A 19646-nucleotide genomic window follows, 5' to 3' on the forward strand; every position below is an offset into this window, starting at 1 on the left:
GGTGGTCGAGAGAAACACAAAACACAGTTAGAGTTTCATCATACAGATCACAATCATCATGGTACGGTAAAGCAGAGGAACATAGTACATATAATATACATTTTCACGGAGCATTGGGTCTAAGTATCGCTGTCACCGTCGGAGATCATATCACAAAGAAACATTCTAAGGGGACCCCAAATATCCTTAGGTCTGCAGGCCGAGGGGCGTGTGAGAACAAACTGCTCCTCGGCCTCATTCACATAGACCAGCTCTCGGAGGAACTGCTGCACAGTGGGTGGCGACGGATTTTTCCAATGTAGCAGAATGCATTTTTTGGCCACTGCACATGTGACATTAAACAGTCTTCTGGTCTTTTCAGAACATTTTCCGATGTCACCGAATAGGTATTTCTGTGGGGACAGCGTCGGGGGGATTTGTGTGATCTCATCCAGTATATCTGCCACCTCCTTCCAGAACCCAGCCACCACCGGGCAGCTCCAGTACATGTGAAACGAGCCAGCGTAGTCTGCTTTGCACTTTGGGCATTGACTCGGAGCGTTGGAGACAAACTTGGCTATCTTGGCCGGGGTGTAGTGCAGTCTATTGAGAATTTTAAATTGGATCACACGTAGCCCAGCATTAAGGGAAACCTTTTTAGTTAATGAACAGTATCTATCCCAAGTCTTATCATCAATAGGAATCTGGAGATCTTTTTCCCATTTATCTCTGCTAAAACCAGGCGTGGGAGAGTGTGCTTGTACCATGGCATATAGACTGGAAACACTCAAGCGGTCTCCGGCAGTGATCATCTGAACGCAAGGGTGTGTAGGGGGTTCATCAGGGAAAGACGCCCAGTGTTTCTGGAAGGCAGATCTCATACGGTAGTATTGCAGAACCCTAAGTGGGCCCCTGCCCAGAGCCCCGGTTGTCTGCTGGAGGGTCGCGAACCTTGCATCGATAAACATATCCCCCAGGCACATCTCGTCATCAGGGTCCCAGGCCGATCGCAAGCAGGCATCATGTGTTGGGGGGATACCAGGGTATCTCCAGAGGGAGACCTCCCGATTATACAAGCACGAAAGCCTCAGCTTCTTAAATATTGCCTGCCAGGAAGCGACCGTTCTACTGACAGGGTTGAAATCACATGTGTCCCTGTAGTGATCATCAAAAATGACAGACTGTATGTTCGTGGGTGTAGTGGTAAGTTCTTCTACATCAACATGTGGGGGGGCTCCATCCCTGGAATACCAATATTTAGAGAACTGGGCCTGGGATACATGATAATAAAGTTCAAAGTCAGGGGCCGCCAGCCCACCCGAAGAGTATGGTTTAGTTATCCCTTCCCAGCTTATTCTTGGAGTCTGTCCGTGCCAAAGGAAGGCCGTGGCCATGGACCTAAGTTTAGTGAAAAAGAGCCTTCCCGGCCAAATTGGAATGTTTACAAATAGGTAAAGTAGCTTGGGAAGGACTACCATTTTAAGGACTGCTACTCTGCCATGCAGTGACAACGGAAGGCGGTCCCACAATAACAGTTTGGTCTTCAAGGCCTGTAACGTGGCATCGTGATTGTCAGCGTATAATCTATTTTTCCCACGTGAGACGAGTATACCCAAATATCTGATGGACTCGCTGGACCATCTCATCCCGCCCAGAGAAACGGGGCAGTCTGTTGCCGGTGTAAGTGGAAAAACCTCTGACTTATTCTTGTTTATGGTGTACCCAGAGTATGTAGTGAATTCTTGAATCTCTGCCATTATGGGGGGTAGGTTATCCTCCGGTTCACGAATATATAAGAGTGTATCATCCGCGTATAGGGATATTAGTTGTGTGGCTCCCCTCAAGTTGATGCCCCTATTGAAGTGTCGAAGTCTTATCGCAATTGCCATTGGTTCTATTGTCAGGGCAAATCTTATAGGCGAAAATGGGCAGCCCTGCCTAGTGCCTCGTCCCAACAGAAACATATCCGAGATTGTTTGATTTGTTAGCACCCGGGCTCCAGGTTTCGTGTAAAGCAATTGCACATACCTGATAAAGTTCGGGCCAATCCCAAATGACTCCAACACTGCCAGCAAGTAGGCCCAAGAGACAGAGTCGAAGGCCTTCTCGGCATCTAATGATACGGCCACAGCGTTCCTGACAGGGTCAACCTGGGCCAGTATTCCAAAGAGCCTGCGTAGGTTAAGTGCCGTGGATCTAGCAGGGACAAACCCATTCTGGTCAGGGTGGACCAGTGTTGGGACCGCCGGCAATAGCCTGTTGGCCAGTACTTTGGCGAATATTTTAGCATCTGTATTAATAAGAGACAGTGGCCTGTAGGACGACATATCCTGGGGAGGGCGGCGTGGTTTAGGGAGAACAGTTATTAACGCCTCTCTCATGGATGGAGGTAGTATATTACACTGAAGGGATTCCTCCCAGACCCGCAACAACAATGGAACAAGCTCCGAACTAAATTCTTTGTAGAATTCAGCACCAAGGCCATCTAATCCTGGAGCTTTATTGGACGTTAAATCTTTAATCGCCGCAGCAATCTCATCTGTAGTAAGAGGCTGGTCCAGTGCGAGGCGGGTCTCATCGTGGAGTTTTGGCATTTTCAGTGCCGAAAGGTATGTCCCTATCTCGGTGGGCGATTTAGTGTCTCTATTACTATACAATCGTTCATAGAACCCCGTAAACTCCGAATTTATTTCGTCCTCATTCACTATAACCGCCGTACCCCCAGGTGTCTGTATGCTGGTAATACGATTTGGGTGTCTGTCCTGTTTGAGCAAGTTGGCAAGGGACCTGCTCGCTTTATTGCCCTCGCCATATCTGCGTGCACGGATCGGGGATGCCATGTACTGCACCTCTCTAGAGGCCAGTTTGCTGAATTCCTGAAGATGTGACTGTATGTCCGCCAATATGTTCCTGTCATGGGTGCGAGAATAAGTGTCCTCCAGTAATTTCAGCTTGCCTTCAGTCAGGGACATTTCCGCCCTGACTCCCTTAAGAAGACCAACAGATTTAGACAGTAGCGCACCCCTGACCCAGACCTTAAAGTATTCCCATACCGTGGAGTATTTATCGACTGAGTCTATGTTGATTTCAAGGAACTCAGCAATCTCAGTGTGGAGCCCCTCCACCGTCCCGGGGTCCCGGAGCAACCCCCCAGGCATCCTCCATCTTCTAGGGGGTCTAGGGCAATTGTGAAAAGTGACTTCAAGTGTTATTGGGGAATGATCAGATAGAGTGCGGGCTAGTATTTCACATGTCTCTACACCAGCAATTAAAGAGGGGGAGACAAACCAATAGTCGATCCTGGACTCGGAATCATGTACCGAAGAGTAGTAGGTGTAACTCCTCGTAGTTGGGTGGAGAGCTCGCCAGGCATCCTCGAGGACAAGCTGAGACAGAACATTTTGCATAGCAAGAGAGGCCCTGCAAGGTGCTCTTACAGTTATGCTGGATCTATCAAACACCGGGTCCATAACAATATTGAAATCTCCTCCCCAAATTATGGTGTGGATGTTGACAGTAGCGATCAATTGATATACATCAGCATAGAAAGTGGGGTCATCAATATTAGGCCCATATGTGTTGACCAACAATATCTGCTGTCCCAATATCGAGCCCCAGACAACTGCGTATCTGCCCAGAGGGTCCAGTTTGTGGCCATCGAGCCGGAGCCCAAGGTTCGGGTGTATAAGAATGGCAACCCCCCTGGATTGGGATGAATAGTTGGTATAGAACCTGGACTTGCCCCAGCCGGACATGATGACCTCATTATCATTTCCCATAGTATGGGTTTCCTGTAGCATAACGATTTGGGCACCATGTCTGACAATGTAATTACCCACTTTTTTGGCTTTCGAGCGATTGTTCAGCCCTCACATTCCATGAGATAAGTTTAACCCTCAGAGCATGAGCAGAGCTTTACCTGAAATATAGTATACGGGTAATAACCAGAATGTGAGGAGGGCCTTACAAAAGGATTGTGTGGGTAGTAACGGACGATTCCCAGAGAAAATATCATGTCTTTTAGACCGTGTAAGTGCACTCAAGACCACAAGTACAAACAGTAACCAACTAGAACTTCCCAAAAGAACCTTCTCAGGGCAGAGACCCATGTAGAGGGGGAGCATACTCATTTTGCAGCATGGGACTCGAAACAAACATTCCCAGCCTTTCCCCCCTCCAACCCACCCGCCACCCGCACCGTCTCCCCCAACTCGACAGTGTGCGACCCCAAACTTGTGGAATACTCCCGGGGTAGCCATGTTGCCTCACATGACCGCCATCCCAGGCCTCCAACGCCGCCACTCACAGAAGATGGCTGACTGTAATCACAGAACAAAAGGGCCCGTGGCATAGGGCCTAAAAACTCTTAATGTCGAATATGAAAGCATGCACTTCCTAGTCTGCTGGTCGAGGTCTATTGCTCGGAGCCGGTCGCTCTCCCCTTGGAGGGAGGGGTATAGAAGATTCAATATATGAAAGGGCCTCGGATGGGTTTTCAAAGAAGTGCGACCTCCCTGCGTGTTGGATTCTCATTTTGGCCGGGAACATTAAGGCATATTTGATCTGTCGTTCTCTGAGGAGCTTCTTGACCTGCTCATACGAGCGTCTGCTAGCCTGGACAGAGGCGGAGAAATCAGGATAGATGTGTATGCGATTGCCCTCGTAGTGCAGCGTGCCCATCTCTCTGGCCAAACGGAGGATTGTGTCTCTGTCTCTGTAATTTAGTAGACGAGCGATTATAGTTCGTGGTGGCGCCCCAGGTTTGGGAACCGGCGCTAAGGTGCGGTGTGCTCTCTCAACAAGGAAGTGTTCAGACAATGTGTTGGGCCCAAATAAGGATTTAAAAAGTTCTTCCACTTGCTTCTCCATTTGGCCCTTGCCGAAGGATTCGGCCACACCTACCACTCGGACATTGTTCCTTCTGGATCTAGATTCAAGATCCTCGCACTTACTCTGGAGCTTGTACATAGTGTCTTGGATATGAGCTATATCACGACTGTGTTGACCAACAGTATCCTCGGTGGCACCTATCCTGCCCTCTGCCTCAGTGACACGCGCACTTTCCTTATCGATTCTGGCCTTCAAGGAACCTATGGTAGCAACTATCTCATCCAGTTTGGTATTTACAGCCAGAAATCCGTTTTGAACTAGCATGGCCAATTTATCCTCTCTGTCCAGCGTCACATGCCCGCCCTGCTCGTCCTCACTCTGCTGGGTGTCAGTTGGCTCAGATTGACTGACCGCAGTGGTGAATGTGTCCATAGGGCCCTTCTTCCTAGGGGTCTTAGGGGCTCTGTTGGATCTGCCAGGTTCCCCCATGATCGCAGTAACTCTATTTATATATTGTATCTGGAACCGGTTATCTGCAGGGACGAAACCACCACCTCAGGGAGCGGGCGCGAGTGGGCCTCAACTAGATGCGAGATAAGGATGGACTATATCTTCTTGTGCCAATGATGTCAAGCACACCCGCAGGATATCCAGTATACCGGCCTCCAGAGGTAGACACCAGAAGGCAGCAGATCGGCCGCGTACCTAGTGCAGCGAAGTACTAGTAATAGTCACAACGAGCAGGGATCGGTCACAGGAGAGCGTAGGGTGGATTGCGGCCCGATAGACAGATAAACAGAGGGTCTGGAGAGGCAAGTAAAAGCGGGAGGCCCGTCGCTCAGAATCAGGAGTTCTAGAGATAAACCCCCGATCTCCCCCGGGTCGGAAGCCCCCTCACCTAGCAGGATACTCCAGATGTCCCCGGCTGGAAGTGGCCGCACGCAGGGGCCTCAGCATTCCGCAGCTCAGCCGGTCCCGAGGAACGTCGCCTTCAGAAGCAGGAGTGTGGGCTCCGCGCTCAACCCGGCCGGGGGCCAAGCGGGGAGCAGGAAGTAAGAATACTTGAGTTAAGTCAGAGCAGACCCTTATGAATTCAATGCATGCAACATATTTAGCTTGAGTCCACTCCTGGTTGCACAGAAAACTTAAACAGTAATTACGGTTGTAACACCCCCCCCTTTCATCCCCCCGCACCCCTTTATGGGACAATGCGGTGCGTCAGTAGGAGAACTCAGTCTGCAGACTTTACGAAACCTGGGGGGAGTGGGGGCGGGGGGACTGGCATTCTTTGTGGTCCCTGTATTCTTGTATGCCCCCAGGAAGGGTGCCCACTCCATTTCTGTACTCCTCGACAGTCTGTGAATGGCCCCTGTAATATTCTTCATTTCATAAAACTCTAGCTTTCCTGGCCCATGTCTATTCCGTGGGGAGGCTTTTGGCCTGCCAAGTTATTGTGAGTCAAACCCTGGCAGCAAGCAACAAAAATAGTCATGTGGTGGACTTTCACTAAATGACCCTCTTCGACTTCCAGTCCAAAAAGCACTAGCCTTGGGTTGATGGCCCTGGCAATTCCTTCTATGCTCTTAATCCATGCCAGTACCTCGATCCAGAAAGTCTGTTTTTGGGCAGGACCACCACATATGCCAATCTGCGGTGCCCTCGCATTCCCTCCAGCACCGAGGGCTTGTTTGTTCAAACATTTTGGAGTCTCAGCGGGTCGTACTGCCACCTGTGCAACAGCTTGTTGCCATGTAGCTTGTATTGCGCTGAGGTCGATGTTTTCTGCGCTTTCGTGCACATCCTCGCCCACCAGAGTTGCTCTGCCATTAGTGGGCCCAAGTCTGTCTTCCATCTTTTCTTTAGACACTCGAGGTTGTTCTCTCTGCTATTTATGAACCATATAGGCGTGATGTGAGGCCTTCATTTGACCGGGCCTCGTTGAGTATGCGTTCAAAAGCGGTGCGGTTCCTTTGCCGTTTGTTCTTCCATCTTGGGGCAGAGAGCACCCCCCCTTTAGCTGAAGGAACATAAATACACTCAGGGGGCCCAGTTGGAGGCCTGCTTCTAACTCTTGTATCGTTATACATCCTTCCTCTTTTACGAGTTGCCCCACTCTTTCCAGGCCTCCTTCATACCATCCCTGGTATCTGCTTGGGTCTTGTATTTTGTCTCTGACTGGAGGGGCCCAGATACCGCTGAGTGGGGAGGGCCAAGTTGTCAGACCTCTCATTTCCCTCTCGTTCTACCAGATCTTCAGGAGGGGGCCCATTGCCACGTGACTCAATACGCTTTTAGTAAAGGCTTTCTCCGGAGCCCATAGCCATTCGCCGAGAGACACTGGCCTAAGCCTGTAGTTTTCGATGGCCACCCACTGTTTCTGCTTGTCGCCCCTCAAATGTGGGATAAGAATGCAGTACGATAGTACGTGTAGGGGGTCTGGTACGCCAACTCCTCCCTTTTCCTTTGGCTGGATTAGGGTGTCGTAGGCGATGCAGTGCTTATTCCCCTGGCAGAGGAATTTCATGAACATGTCTCCTAGCTTTGTAAAGTGCCCTTTGGGGAGAGCGATTGGCAGTATTTGATAGTGGTTTAGGATTTTCAGCAGTATCACCATCTTTAGGGCATTCAACCGGCCTAGCAAGGATACCGTGAGCCTGTTCCATCTTTCCAGGTCGTTCCTTATTCACGTAGAAGCAGGGGAAAGTTAGCTGCCCAGGGGTCTTCGAGGTTTTTGGTGATTTTAATCCCCAGGTATTTCAGTTCTTGATGAGTCGAGGGTATGCCCCCCGTTAGTGATTTCTTCTCTGGGGCCCATCAGGGTTTTATACATGAAGAGTGATGATTTTCCTACATTCACTTTAAGACCTGCCCATCTACCAAATTCCTTCATTAACGTGACAGTGTACTGGTGAGCTGGGGTCATTGATGTAAAGCATGATATTATCAGCAAACATGGCTCATTTATGCTCTGTGTCACCAATCATAACTCCCTTGATGGATGGGTTGCTCTTTATCATGTTGGCCAGTGGTTCGATTGAGAGGGCATAAAGAAGCGGGGACAGGGGGCAACCCTGCCTGGTCCCCCAGTCAGGCGGAATTCTTTTGATAGTTTGCTGTTCACGGCCACTCTACCCTTGGGATTGGCGTACATTGCTTGTATTCCCAGTAGAAAACGCTTTCTGAATCCCATGTTTTCAATGGTGGCCCACAGGAACGCCCAATCCACCCGATACCTGCAATTCTTTTGGTATGGTCCATAATGTCTAGGGTTTTTCTCATGGCATCTATCCGTTGTCTCCCTTTAATGATACACACCAGATCTGGGTGTATTAGACGCAGCATTAAGTACGCCATTCGAATGGCCAGCACTCGCGCATAAATCTTGGCGTCCGTGTTAAAAAGTGAAATTGGCCGATACGATTTACATAAGGCAGAATCTTTTTCTGCTTTCGGGAGCAACACTACATGTGCTATTGGAAAAGAAGGTGGGGCCTGTCCAGTGTCACATACATGGTTAAACAGTTCGGCCAGGTGAGGTGACAGGGTTTTGCTGAAATGTTTGTAGAAGCTCATCGTATACCCGTCCTCCCCCGGAACCCCCCCGGATGGGAGACGCTTGATTGCTGCTTCGACTTCTAGGGGGTGATTGGGGATGCCAGAAGGTTGTGCTCTCCGCTGTAAGGTGTGTTAGCCCAGCTTTATGTGTATATTCCCTCATTCCAGGGTCAGCCATGCCCCCTTCTGAAATGTACACCTTAGCATAGTATTCTGCAAATTGGTCTGCTATCCCATCTGGTGAGTGTACCAAGCCCCCCTCTTCTGTTTTGATCCTATCTACCTACCTTTCCGATCTCTGGGCTCTTAGTCTGTTTGCCAGCATCCTATCAGCCTTATCTCCCTTGTCATAGACTTTTTGCTTCAGGAGCGCCAGCTTTCTCAGAACATCACCCTTGCCTAACGCTCTCAGTTCTTCCCTTTTCTGAGCGAGCGCCTCAAGATGCTCCCCTCTATATGAGCCCAAATCGTGGAGCCTTTCTTCCAGGCGTGAGATGACGTTCATGATTTTCTCTTTCTGCAGCTTCCTTTCTCTTTTATGCAGGGCCCCTTGTTTAATCAGGTGCCCCCTACAGATTGCTTTTCCCTCTTCCCAAACCGTTGTTAGCCCACCTCTCCCCCTCCATTTATCTGAAAGTATTCCTGGATCGCCTTATCCAAGTCTTGAGAGCATATCTTGTTCTTTAATAGGAACTCATTGCACCTCCATTTGGTTTCACGCCTATTGAGCTCCTCCATTTCTAATGATGCCCAGACCATGTCGTGGCCAGACCACCCTATTGGGCGAATCTCACTTCCTTTGATCGCGGATGCATTCCCCCTAGCCACCAGCAAATAGTCGATTCGGGTGAACGTCCCATGGACTGCTGACCGAAATGTGAACCCCTTTACATCTGGGTTCATCTCCCTCCAAACGTCCACCAAACCCGCCTCCTCTATATCCCCCTGGAATTCCCCCATTTCCTCCTTAGTGGGGATTTTAGTAATCGCCTGGGTGGGTGTCTTTCTACGGGATAGCCCATGTATTAACATCTCCCCGTGTTATGCTCAAAGAATAAGGAATTAAAACAAGATGTCTACAAACAAATACCAAACGGTGGTGCAAGGCAAAGCCTCAGAAACCGACTAGGAGGATGAGAATTACCTTGGGACCATGCACCCAGCAATGAGTTCTAGTGTTACTGGCATGACAATTCCTGGTGAAGCGTCAGAAACTGACTGATGATGAAGATGATGTTGGGCAAAGTCATAACAAAATAACACCTGTGCCGGCTGACAAGGACCTTCGCCCCCCTTTATTGTGATCCGAAACGATGAGGCAAGGTCTCCTGCGGCAACAGAAGAGAAACCTGCGTTGAATATTCAGCATCACAGGCATTAAAGCACCTTGCTACAACAGCAGCTTCTTGAAAGCAAAGCCCGGCTGAATCATGTCACCAGCACCATCAAGCATGTGTACCAGATGGCTACTAAAGAAGTCTGCAGTATTACTAACCAGCTGAAAAACTCCCAGAGTGGAATCATCGGTGCGTCACACAGCATCCGCCTTGTCCTGGACGATCTACAAACAGTTGCTGACAAAATTAACATCAACAGCTGCAATTTGCTTCCCGATATCCGAATGTAACCTTCTCGGTCATAACAATATGGTCCCATGCATTTGATGATCTTATTCAGTTGATAATTGACCTAGAATGACCCTTCGATCAGATGATCTGTGTAGTTCCACCACAATTTTACATAACAAGGAGCATTACTCCTTGATTGGTATTTAATGGGTTCTTCTAAACTGATACAGTAAACACTTTGGAAAAGTTAAAACTGAAGATTACATATCCCTATTATTGGAGATACATATGCAGGAGTAGAACAGACAGCTTTGTGTGGGATGAAATTCCCTCCGGATCTTAACCCCTTAAAATGATATCACTTTACTCAGATCCCAGTGACTGGGATTTTCAATGAGTGTATAAAGAAACTTTGAAACAGGTCTTCGATCATCACATCAAGTTCTTAATGTTGACTAGATGTTAATCACCACTTGACTTGCTTGAGCGATGTAAGTTCAAAAAAGATGAGAAAGGATGTACATTGAAAACCTCTAGTGAATAAGTTAAGTTGTATTCTGGATAATTGTAATGGTAGTCCCCGTTTACATGGCCAGGCATTTGGAATACACTGTTTCTCCTTCAGAACGGTATGTGGATGTTCACATTTGCACAAGTGTAGAACCTTCATAGTTCAGTTCAGCTTAGCAGGTGAGCAGATGTATTCTATTAATAGAAGACTCTGTATTTTAACTCCTGGGTAGTTAGCTTTCACCATGAACATTTCTAGTGCATTCATTAATTTCAAAAGTATTACTTGAGGATGTTATACCTTAAAAGTTTGACCTTCCTGGAAGGCTTCTCTGTCTTTGAATAAAATTATACTATAATAAACATCTCCCCCTATTATAAGACCGCCTCTGGCTATTCCCATTACTTTTGTGAGGGCTTCCCTATTAAATTTCCCCTGACCTTGATTGGGCGTGTAAACGCCCGCTAGAGTAATTGGGGACCTTTCCCATTCCCCCTGCACCACCAAGAGTTTTCCATCCATCAGGAATTGCACACCCGGATTCTCTAGTTTAAATCTCTTGTTCAGGAATATACCCCCCACCTGCCTTCTTGTGGTCTGTTGAGGCCCAGAACACTTGACCCACTCCCCTTCCCTTCAATGGCCTTTCTCCCACCTCTCGTAATCTTTCCCGAAAGAAGAGTAGGTCTAGGTTTGCTCTGTCGAATTCCCACACTAATAGTGATCGCTTAGTGGGGGAGTTAAGCCCCTTAACATTGAGGGTGCCAATCCTCATGGTTCCCACCTCTGGCCTTCGGTCGCCTGACGACATCATTCTCAGGTTGGATTCCACCCAGATTGAGACCCACCCTCGCAGCCCTCCTTGAGTTCAGCATTTCGGTTTTCAGTTTGTGATGTCCCGTTTTGCCTGGCCCATTGTGTGTCTCCCTCCCACCCCCGTGAACAAACTTAAGCCTAATGGGTAAACTGTGGGCAAATAACTACCCCTTGATTGCGCCGCAGCCATTGAATCTGGCCTAGGTCCGCGAAGTGGGACGCCCTCTTAGGTTCGAGGGGCACTAAGGTCAGGCCATGACCCGTGTGGCTAAAATGTTTTGCAACTACTTTTTCCTTATTGTGAATGTGTGATTTTGGCTTCCTAACCGGATTTAAACATATCGCTTCCCTATGAAGGTTCCCTCTTTCACAGGACCCTTTCATCAGCCGGATGGATGACCAGTCTGGTAGTGCCTCTTTTTCCCCCCCTCCACCACTGGCGATCAGCGGGGGCCTTGCCAGCTCCACTTAAGTGCGCACTGCTTGTCTCCGCCATCTTGCTCTCCCCGCTCACCTGAATCTTCACTGTCTGCTTTCACACCGCTTCTCCCTTATCGCCTGCACTGCACACCTCTCTTCCTTGTTTTTCGGCGGCTCGCCTTGGACTCACATCACCTCCCTGGGGGTCCTCTGGTGCTCAGCATGATTCCCGCTGTCCAGCGGCCCTCAGCTGCCCTTCTCTCCGAGTCGGCACCGATCCGGGTTGCTCAGCTTGTCCGCCTCTGGCGGAAGACTCTGTTATCCCCACCTATGCTTTTCTTGCTGGGGGGGCCTCTCCCGGCCACCTTCTCCCTCACAACACGGGTAGGGAAGGTGCTCGGTGCGCCTCGTGAGCCTCGATGTTGGCTGTGCCCAGGAAGGATATCTCCTTACTTACACTCTGTCGTCTAGCAGTGTGTTTGGCGCCGTCACTTTTCCTGGCCATCTCCCTCCGTGTGCAGTGGGGGAGGGGGTCCGAGAGCCACTCACTGCCGGTTCAACCCAGGGCATTCTCTTTTCTCAAATTACTCCGCCGTGTTTTATGCTCTATATGTTCACACACCTTTTGTGACAATTTTTCTGTCGAATGGGGAGCACAAAATGCTAATTTTCATCTCAAAAATCTTCTGGATAGAGAGCCTCGGATCAGGCGGCCATTGCCGTCCGCGCCCCTTAGTGGTCTCATACTTGAGTTATTTTAGCAAAATTCTGAGTATTTAAATAATTATTTGATTTTGAAATTAATTTTCTACACAATACCAAAATAGACAAATAGACAATAGACAAAAATTGTCTACACAATACCAATTGGGTATGCAAGGGGACTGGAGAGTTCCACAAGTTTGTGGACATCTGTTGTCTTATATTCATTAGTACAACCTAGTGTCTGGGTTTTTCTCCCCGGCACCCCACTACCTTTCCAGAAATAATTTAATCTTCAGACTATTATAGGTGTGCACTAGGCCCATTAGAACTTAAATCTTGAGTGTGGCCCGTACATAGTCTGTCAGGAGTTGCTGTAAAAGTTGCCTGACACATCCTTCTACGTCATCTCCTTCGGCCCCCTCTTTAAGTAACTTAATGTGTAGTACGTTCTCTCTTCTCGCTCTATTGTTCTGGTCATCGCATTTGGCCCCGTAGCATCTCATAATCTTCTTTAAGGGCAGCCCTGGCTCGCCACACATCGCTTAGCTCAGCCAACATGTTATCCATCGACCGCTCATTGTGATCCACTCTGTCGCCGAGTGCCTCAATTTCTGTTGGGAACGCCCAGGCAGAATCAGCCACCTCTTTAGAGGTCTGCCATCTTTAAAGTAGCAAACGGTCGGGTAATAAGTTGGGGCGTGAGCAGCAGGGCGCTAAGTGACGGCTGAGCGACTCCAACTGCATCCCCCTCCATGTCTTCGTCGACTGTGACAAAGAAGTTTGGATGTCTGGATTTTTTACCTTCTTGCCTGATTTGGACATTTCCCCAGTGCTCCCGGGCGGCTATGATGGCCGGTGTCGGCCAGTTCCCTTTTTGTGGTGGTTGCTGGGGTGTTTTCAGGGTTTTACTGACTCCATGTCTGGACACTGGCACAATCCCACCCCCCCCCCCCCCCAGCAGGTTACGGGTCACTTCACTGACTCTCGAACTGAAGTGCGTGCCCTTTCTGGGCCTCGTGCCCCCTACTAGAGCAGATCTTCTGGGTGCGGCACTCCATAGGGGGCTGGCCTGGTTGTTTGGTGGAGTATTTTCAGGACCAGTCAGGGCCATGAAGAAGAAAAGCATCCAGCACACCAGGGTGGAGGGGCTCTAGCCTGTGCCCCCGGTGGCTCCAGTCTTTGCCCCTGAGAGCCACAGCTCGCACATCACTTATCAGTGTCTCCCAGGCCTGTGGCTGTGTGCTCCCATAGTAGAGATGATGGGGGCCTGCTGCTCCCCCCTTCAGAGGTATTTAGCAGCTGACCTACATAGTCTTCAGAGGCAGTGTCTGAATAGTAATTGCGTTCTCCAGATGGCTTATAGATTGAAGGAGCATCTGCTGCATGCAGTGAGCCTCCCAGGTGCTGCACTCATCTGCCAGTTTGGCTCTCATAAATGGAGGGGAAGCCAATTCGACGGAACTGCGCAGCCAAGCAGCAAGGTCCTCCCCGCGGGCAGGCAGGTATGGAGCCTTTTCCGCCGCATGGAGTGGCTATCCGCCAGCTTAACTGGTCTTCTGTGGCCTCCGGGGGTGCTGCCGCCCACACTCCTGCTGACAACAGGATGCCCGACTTGATGTGTGGACTGGCTCTCCCCTCGCCACACCTGTAAGGTTTCCAGACTCCACCAGGGCCCTGACCCCAGGTGTTCCTGCGCCTGGTACCCACTGCAAAGTGCTGTCACGTGAAGGGAGTTGTCTGTTTTGCCCAGTTATGTGCTAAGGTGTATTCCTCTGCCCCAGAGAGTTAAACATGCCCCCTAATCTTATGACTGCAATATTACCCCATCCCCATCTGCCTTCTGCAAAATCCTAACTTCCCATCGGGACTTCTACCACCAAATGTGAGTGTGGGGTTTTATCACCATGCACATCTAAGGTCCTGTACTGTTCAGTCATTGCCATTTCGGTCACCTGATGCCCTGTACTTTTTAATCATTGCCGTTTTTGGTTGCCTAAAGCCCTGCAGTGTTATCAGTGCTATACCCCTCACCCCTATTGGACCATCCCATCTTATTCCCTATTCAACCAATCCCAATACAATGCTTCCCTCACTCTACCTACTGTTTAGGTTCACTACCCTTCAGGGATTCCCTCCGTACCCTCTCAGCCTTGAACACCCCTCTCATCCATTCTAGCCTGATCCTCCCCCCACACTTCTCATCATGCCTTGCACCCCACTTTGAAAGGATGAAAAGGTCCCCACTGGATTGCCTTGCTACTCCAAGTAAAAAACAATTGGCGCATTGTGGAGTGATGTTGAGTGCAGTAACGCACACGACTTGCTGCTGAAGGAACATAAATCCTTTATTCTGCTTTTGGAAAACATTGTTTGTACTGCTGCTGCCTCTAATGGATTATTGGCTCCTCCATCTGTGACCCACACCTCATATAAGAACATGAGCACATGCGCATACCCACACATGCATTGCGGAGTGCTGTGTTGAGCACAGTTAGGCAGTTGAGCGGGTGAGCTGAACCTGAATTTTCATTTTAAAATTTTTTTTTTTTTGTTTGTAATTTTATTTTTCTAACTGCTTGCTCTGTGGCGGCATTTTCACCAGTAAATTCTCATGGCCGGAAATTATACTCTCAAAATTGCTGTGCCTGCTAAAAGCAAACTGAACAAACTACTTCAGCCCAGCAAACGTACACCGGTACGAGTAGCTAATCCTGCGAGCTCCTCTTGCGTTAATGCCACGTCTTCACGGCTTCGATCCCAGTCTTTCACTACCGACATCTGAGTTTTTGTAACTGAGCATGTGCCAAAGGCTACAGCTGAAGCGGCTTCTTTCAACCACTTCCGACTCCATTTTAGCTGCCAGATATAACTCACCTGCAGTGAATATGCGTTCTCTCTCTGATTGGAGTACAACTCAAAAGGCTATAAATTCCCCCAACAGAAGAGCAAGCTTCCTTAGCCGTAATCTCACTACCTAATACTGTGATCTCAGCTCAAGTACATAATCCCATTCCTGGCTTTACCCTGTCAGATGATGCTGCGGACAGCAGTGTGCTTCCTCCTTCTGATGTCATATGTCCTGTAACCGCTATAGCAGCTGAGGTGGTTGATGTAACTTCCTGCCCAATCATAATACCTCAACCTATGTCCCTTGTTTAAATGCCTTGTCCCAATAACTTCTCTCAATCACTTATGTTTCCATATTCTACCTCAAGCTCCTAGTCGGATCTTTCTATTTCCTTTGCCAATCCAACACTGCCGAAACCTATCCCTTCTGAAGCTTCTTCCATACATCTATTGAAAATATCGCTCATGGCGATGAATACCGCTCTTATGTCGTTGACCAAGTTGTTTGAAAAGCTTGATAACAAAGTTCACAATCAAACTGCTCTCTTGATGACCCTGTATGAACAGCGGTCGGGTGGTAATTCTTCTCTGCCTGAAATGATGCAAATCAAGAGCAAGCCGCCCTCCCACAATCTTCTTTCTAAACCCACCATGAGTGTTCGGTCTGCAGCAATTGATATTTACAAACCAACACACCGATCACCTCATCCCCTGAATTTTTTATTATGAAGCTCGCATGCCCGAGGTTTCCGCAGCCTGCTCTCTCCTTCCCAAGCCGACATTTACCATCTTTACTCAGCCGAAGTTGAATGCCAAACCAAAGGCACAACTGAAAAAAACTAAAAACGTAAACACTTTAGAATTCCTTGTGATCAGGTTTCCGTAAATGTATTCAGTCTCTTACAATGCCCAGCAGACACCTACCTACTAATGCCATCACTAAAACATATGCGGCCTTGGCACAAGTGAAAAGAACGCCAATGCCTATTTCCGAAATTGCAGCTCCCATGGCTGCTACTACTGATGAACTCTATTATCAACCTCTTGATTCTCTGGTGCATGAAGTGGAATATCAGGATAAGAAACCCGATACCCCATAACCATCTTTAATCATGTCCTAATTTGAAGAACAAGTTAATTACCAGGACTGAGGACGCACCCCTCCTTCATGCCCAAGGTGCCGTCGGACTTCCACCTCAACGAGCCCTTGGTGTTACCAGTTTTCTTCCCGTCGCCTTCTTCGCCGGCCGAGAGGACTTTGCGCTCGCTGGATGTAGCTAGAGCGCTGAGGTTCTACGTGGACCACACAAAGAGTTTTTCGGAAGACATCACAACTGTTTGTGAACTTTGGGTCTGTGAATGAAGGGAAAGCTCTCTCGAAGACTTCCATTTCCAGATGGCTCTCCGGCTGCATCATGCATCGTCACCGGTTGGCAAACTGACTGCTGCCCGGCTATCCGAGAGCCCATTCGACCAGAGCGATCGCTGCTACCACGGCGTTCCTGTCTGGTGTGCCCCTGCTGGACATCTGCAGGGCTGCTACGTGGAGGTCTACGCACACCTTCACAAGATTCTACTGCGTCGATCGGGACTCCAGGGAGGAGTCCAGGGTCGGCCAAGCAGTTCTGCGCAACCTTTTTGCTTAAGGTGAGCCTGGTGAGGAGGTAAGAGATGCTTAATGTTGAGTTGTTGTATTGATTAATGTTGAGCCTGTTGCCACCTCCCGTGGTTGTGCATGTGTATACCTCTATGTATTCTTTTATTCATGAGCATGTGAATCCATGCCAGACCCCATGCTGGAGAAGGAACAAGTTACTTACCTGTAACTGTTCTCCAGCATGGGTCTGGCATGGATTCACATGCGAACCCTCCCACCTACCCCTCTGCGGCTCTTCACTTGGTCATACTGCCACTTGGCGTGCTGCCAAATCTGAGGATGGCTGCCAGAGTCGGGGCTTAGGGAGAGGGCAGTTATTGGCTGGGGGCAGTATGACCCAGAGACCAGTGATTGGTTACTACTAAGAAAGACAGATCAGAAACGAAACTGATACTGATTTGTTCTTTACCGAGGATTCCCGGCCTGACGACGGGGGATTATTCATGAGCATGTGAATCCATGCCAGACCCATGCTGGAGAAAAACAGTTACATGTAAGTAACTTGTTCCTTCCTGTACGCGTTCCCTCCGTTGCCGCTCCGTCTCATCAACCAGCTCAAGAGGTCCAGGTGCAGGATGATCCTCGTCGCACTGGCATGGCAGAGACAGATCTGATTCCCGGACCTTCTGGACTTGTCAGCGTCCGCACCTATCAAGCTGGCGACGGACGCAGATCTTATCTCCAGAGAAGGAGGCGCCATTCTCCATCACGACCCAGGGTCGCTGAACTTGCAGGCCTGGCTCCTGCAGCATTAGAGTTTGGAGGATACGATATCCCGGCTGACTGCAGAGAGGTTCTTGCAAAACCCAGGACGTCCTCAACTCTCAAATGCTATGGACATAAGTGGAAGAGGTTCTCTGTCTGGTGCCGTGCACAGAAGATTAACCCTGTGCGGATTACGGCCCCTCAAGTATTGCCATACCTACTGTCCCTGGCCAAAGCTAGACTGGGTCACGCCTCCAAGATACATCTGGCGGCCATTTCCTGATACACAAGAACTACAGGACGGGCGTCCTTGTGGTCTCATCGCCTGGTGAAGGAATTTATGAAGGGACTATTCCGATTGTTCCCGCCGGTGAAGGCCCCTGCTGCGGCGTGGGAGCTCAACGTGGTGCTGACCAGGCTCATGGGGGCCCCATTCGAGCCTATGCATTCAACGCCGTTCAAGTTCCTGTCGTGGAAGACAGCATTTCTTGTGGCCATCACCTCCGCACGACGAGTGGGAGAGATCCAGGCGCGTAAAGGGGGCACCTCACAAGAGGATCAGGTAAGGATGAAGCTGCTACAACAAGCCAGCAGTGATCATTGGGATAGATCATGCAAGCTGAGGTACAAGAAATACGTCGAAAGGCAACACGCGGGAGGAGACAAGCCGGGCAGGCTGCTAGCCTGGTTATATAAAAATGAAACGCCACGGCCAGTGATCCGGGAAATCAGAGGGATTGAAGGCCAGATCTGGGATACTTCAGAGGGAGTAAACAAAGGGTTCCTTAGATACTACAAACGTCTTTATGGGGACGCAGGGGAAGAAATGGATCAAGAGATCTGGGAAATAGTAGAAGACAGGCTTGCCCAAATTGACGATCAGGAGCGGGAAGACCTGGACGCCCCAATCACCTTGGAAGAATTAGAGATAGTGATTAAGCATCTGCCCACGTGCAAAGTCCTGGGGTCGGACGGGCTCCCTAGCGAATTCTATAAAACATACAAACAAGAGGTGCTCCCCCTGCTGCTGGCCATGCCTAATGAGGCGTTTGAGCACGGTAGGTTGCCAGAGTCCCTACGGGAGGCGGTGGTCATCCCGCTCTTAAAACCGGGTAAGCCAAGCACCGACTCTGGGTCATACAGACCCTTATCGGTGTTTTATCGGGACAGCAAAATCCTCACAGCAGCGCTGGCAAACCGGCTTTAGCGAGTCCTCGGGGAAACTAATACACCCCGACCAAACAGGCTACATTCCTGGCAGGAACATAACCGACAATCATAGGAGACTCCACCATATTATTGACCGAACAGAGGACGACCCCGGCGAACTGCTAATAGTCTCGCTGGATGCTACTAAGGCCTTTGACTCGGTGAGATGGCCTTGGATGCTAGCGGCTCTGAGAGAATATGGGATGGGGCTGCGGTATCTGAGGTGGGTCAAAATGTTATATAGTTCCCCAATTGCTAGGGTCAAAACGGGCGCCACAATCTCTGACAAATGGCAACTCAGCAGGGGCACTAGACGGGGCTGCCCCTGGTCGCCCATGCTATATATCCTCGTGTTGGAACCACTGGCAGTCTGCCTCAGACAATAGTACGGGGAGATGGGGATCCATACTGCGGGGGGTTTGCATCTCATATCATTGTACACCGATGATATACTCGTATATCTGCGTTTCCCAGAGGAAAATCTACAATGTCCTGGAGGTTATGGAACGTTACACTACCCTCTCGGGCGTAGCAGTGAACCTCAAGAAATCGAGAATGTTCCCCCTGGGGAGGTACAGACGCTCCCTGCCGAGGAGCCTACCGGTCTTGCCAATACTCTGGCAGACCGTGACGTTCTGATACTTAGGAATTGATATATACCACACTACGGGAGAGGAACACAAACACAATACGGAAAAGGCAGTTGAAGGTATTAAGAATAGCATGGAAATTTGGTCCAGACTACCCCTGGCCATGATGGGTAGAGCGGCTCTAATGAAGATAGTATTCCTGCCCAGATTGTTAAACTTTTTTGTAAACAATCCCGTATGTGATCTCCAAACGC

General features: G+C 49.4%; 1 protein-coding gene and 1 pseudogene across 1 annotated transcript in view; both read left to right on the forward strand.

The window, feature by feature from the left end:
- The window catches only part of AMBRA1 (autophagy and beclin 1 regulator 1), a 1783669-nt gene that overhangs the window by 616941 nt on the left and 1147082 nt on the right, over nt 1-19646 (forward strand). The gene's annotated exons all lie outside the window — the stretch shown is intronic.
- Nucleotides 9437-9991, forward strand: LOC138504716 (biogenesis of lysosome-related organelles complex 1 subunit 3-like; annotated as a pseudogene).

Source organism: Ambystoma mexicanum, chromosome 11 (genome assembly GCF_040938575.1).
Source record: "Ambystoma mexicanum isolate Mex_15411 chromosome 11, UKY_AmexF1_1, whole genome shotgun sequence".
NCBI lineage: Eukaryota > Metazoa > Chordata > Amphibia > Caudata > Ambystomatidae > Ambystoma > Ambystoma mexicanum.